This window comes from Nycticebus coucang, chromosome X (genome assembly GCF_027406575.1).
Source record: "Nycticebus coucang isolate mNycCou1 chromosome X, mNycCou1.pri, whole genome shotgun sequence".
NCBI classification, from domain to species: domain Eukaryota; kingdom Metazoa; phylum Chordata; class Mammalia; order Primates; family Lorisidae; genus Nycticebus; species Nycticebus coucang.
In genome coordinates this window covers 121,980,499-121,984,066 of record NC_069804.1, presented here as the reverse complement: position 1 = coordinate 121,984,066, position 3,568 = coordinate 121,980,499, and the positions used below count along the sequence as shown (strand labels likewise).

The 3,568-nt window shown below is 40.6% G+C and overlaps 1 pseudogene; it reads left to right on the top strand.

Annotated features, from left to right (window-relative positions):
- Nucleotides 1-826: 826 nt before the first annotated feature.
- Nucleotides 827-1,121, top strand: LOC128577503 (small nuclear ribonucleoprotein E-like; annotated as a pseudogene).
- The last annotated feature ends 2,447 nt before the right edge of the window (nt 1,122-3,568 follow it).

Below are 3,568 nucleotides of genomic sequence, written 5' to 3'. Positions count from 1 at the left end.
GCCCAAGGTTCAGACAGTGATTTCACAGACCTGACAGAGTCATCACACAATTCTCAGTTTAACTTTTCCTGAGATTTTCTTTCTTTCTCTAGAATAGGCTTGTTTTGGAAGGTAGGTGTCCTACTGAAGGTCCTCTCTCAGAATCTGGTTAGGCAATGTGTCCAGTAGTGTACTCCATACCTGCAATTATTTCCTCTGATCCAGGGAAATATCAGCCCATCTGTACAGTTCCAGCATTCCCGACCTACAGGCCAGGTGTGTCCAAACGTTTGATTTCTTGTACACATAGGAAGTAGAAGAGTTATTTTGGGCCGCATGTTCAATATACAATCACTAATGAAACCTGATAAGCAAAATAGACATGGGCCATAATTATGGTGGTATCTGCAACCACAGATATGCGAAACAGTCCTGACATAATCTGTATGTGTCACTGGTGCCTGAGGATTGGACACTCCTCAACGCCCCTCAAAACTCCTTAAGTAGAGCTCAATGAATTTTGCCACACATGACTATAATATTTGGTTGCTCTGGGAGGCCAAGGTTGGCTGATACCCTGAACTCAGGAGTTTGAGACAAGAAAGATAACCTCAGCCCCAATCACACACATGGTTTGTACTAAAATAGAAAAGGTTGTCAAGGGTTGTGGTCCTTGCTTTTACTTCCAGCTAGTCCAGAGGTTGAGGCAGGAAGATCTTTTCCTCCCAGGAGTTGGATATTGCTGTGTGTTAGGCTGATGAAATGACACTCTAGCATGAGCAATATAGTGAGATGCTGTCTCATGAAAAAATAATGAAGGAGAGTGTGGTCTTTGTGAGATTCTGCCATGGTGTACCGTGGCTAGGGCCAGAAAGTGCAGAAGATGATGGTGCACTTCATCTTCAGATACTTACAAAATAGATCTCAGATTCAGGTGTGGCTCTATGAACAAGTGAATATGCAGATAGAGGGCTGTATCATTGGTTCTGATGAGTATATGAACCTTGTATTAGATGATGCTGAAGAGATTCATTCTAAAACAAAGTCAAGAAAACAACTGGGTTGGATCATGCTAAAAGGAGATAATATCACTCTCCTACAAAGTGTCTCCAACTGGAAATGACCAGTGAAGTGAGAAATTATTGAAAGTGCAGTACCAGATTTGGGGGCATGTGGTGTTCTGTAGTTCTGAAACATTTGTTGGTGTGGCTATGATTACTTTTATGTTGTTTCAAAATGATAATAAATGTTGCTTTGGTGTTTTTATTTAAAAAAGAAAGAAAGAAAGAAGGAAGGAAGGAAGGAAGGAAGGAAGGAAGGAAGGAAGGAAGGAAGGAAGGAAGGAAGGAAGGAAGGAAGGAAGGAAGAAAGAAAGAAAATTTCCTAGGCACGTTTCCAAGAGCTGAGGTACGAGGAGAGGTCAGTAAGTAGATGGAATATGGGACTACATAAAGGAGGAGATTTATTGGGGCCCCTGGGAGGGGATCAATGAGTTCAGGCAAGCATGATTCAGATAGTTCATTAGGATAATGAGAGTCAATCTGATGGTACCTGTTCTCCAGAGATGTCTATTCCCTGGGGTCGGACTGATTGAAGTAAGAGAATAGTTTCCCAGATTGAAAGAATTCAGCAGAAGAATGTAGTGTATGGTCTGGATCTTTTAGTGTGCATAGGAAAATACTGATTTGAGTCAAGAATTAATTGTGTGTGCAGTTTCCAGTGACCTCAAGAATCTGTGGAGCACATTGCAAGTACAAGTTGAATCTATCAGGTGTAGAACACAAAAGTCTTAATGCTGGAATTGGGCAAATGGGGTGAAAGCTATGTTGATAAGTAGGATGTAAGCACTCTAATTTGTACAAAAAGTCAACACAACGAATCCCATAATGGCATAAATGTATTTATGATCAATGTACAAATGACTTAATAAAAAAAAGAATCTAGGATATCAAATGGTCAGAGTTATGTAAATTCCAAAGGGGTGATTAATAGAGGTTGTAGGAAAACAATTTCCCTATGAGAGAAAAATTTCTCTAGTTGATACCAAATCTAGGTGGAAAATTTCAAGTGTATATGTGTGGTCATAAGTAAAAATCAGGGGTAATTTCCATGCCAGTATTTTTCTCCATTTATGTATAGAGACAGAGTCTCCTTTTGTTGCCCTCAGTAGAGCATCCTGGTATCATATCTCAGTAAATTTCAAGTATTGTCATCAACTGAACCTATTTCCTCAGCTGGGAACCTAGGCTCCTGCATAACATCTGACCATTTTTTTATTCTTCAGAGATGGGGATCTCACAAGTGCTCAGGCTGGTCTCCAATTCAGAAACTCAGACAATCCAAGTGATGGGACCTCCTAAAGTGCCAAGATGACAGACACGAAGCACTACTGCTGGCCAACAATCACAGTTTGAAAAATACCAAATTTCAAGGCCTGAAGTGGTGGCTCACACCTGTAATGCTAACACCTGGGAGGCAGAAAAAGGTGGTCTAAAGTAACTGGGCCCTGTGGGGGAGCATCTGGACTCCCAGATGTTCTGGAGGCTGAGGCAATGGGGTCTGTTGATCCAGGAGTTTGAGATTGTGGTTAGCTGTGATGATGTCAGGGCACTCCATCCAGGGGGACCTTGTCAGACTGTCTCAAGGGGAAAAAAAAATGACAACTTCGGTAGGATAGAACAATTTGCCTTCCATATTAATTCATTGTAACCTGTGTGTGAGCAGGGCAATAGTTTTGACTGTCTCTGAAGTACTCTCACAACCTGGGTACTTCTTAGGTAGTGAGCCTTTTCAGCATCTCAGGTTTTGGAAAACATCTTCAAGTAGCTTTATTGAAATAAGTTGTTCACCCTTTGAAAATATACAATTCTGTGTTTCTTAGGATAATCACACAATTGTCCACCTATCATCACAATGTAATTTTAGAACTTTGTCTCCCCCTCTCTGCACAAAGAATATCAATACCTACTAGCAGTCACTTTCACTTTCCTGCCACCCTCTTAAACCTGCTCCCGACTCCTAGCAGACAAGAGGCCTTGTCTTGATGTTTTCTACTGAGTTCAGTCATGCTGTGTATGGTCTTTTGTAAGTGGCCTTGTTTCCTCATCATAATGGTTTTAAGGTTAATTCCTATTGCAACATCAATTTCTACTTCATTTCTTTTGATTGTTGAAAAATATTCCATCATGGGACTATCACACATTATATGTATCCACGCATCTGTAAATCCCCTCAGTAGTCCTGAGGATGCTGCCTTCTCATCTAAGATTTTGTTGTTGTTGTTGTTGCAGTTTGGCTAGAGCCAGGTTTGAACCCACCACTGTAGGTATATGGGGCCTGTGCCCTACTCACTGAGTAACAGATGCCTCTCCTCTAGAATATTTTTAAAATATTTTATCAACAAGATATGATGCCTCTGTCAAAACCATTTCTGTGTCTTTTGGCAACTATGGGGTTTTCCTAATTGATTCTATTAATGTAGTGTGTTCTATTAGTCGATTTTTCCATATTTTGCTAGACTGGTAATCTGGTAATAAATCCCATTTGGGATATGTGTATGAAATGCGTTGTATGCTACCAGACTTTTCCT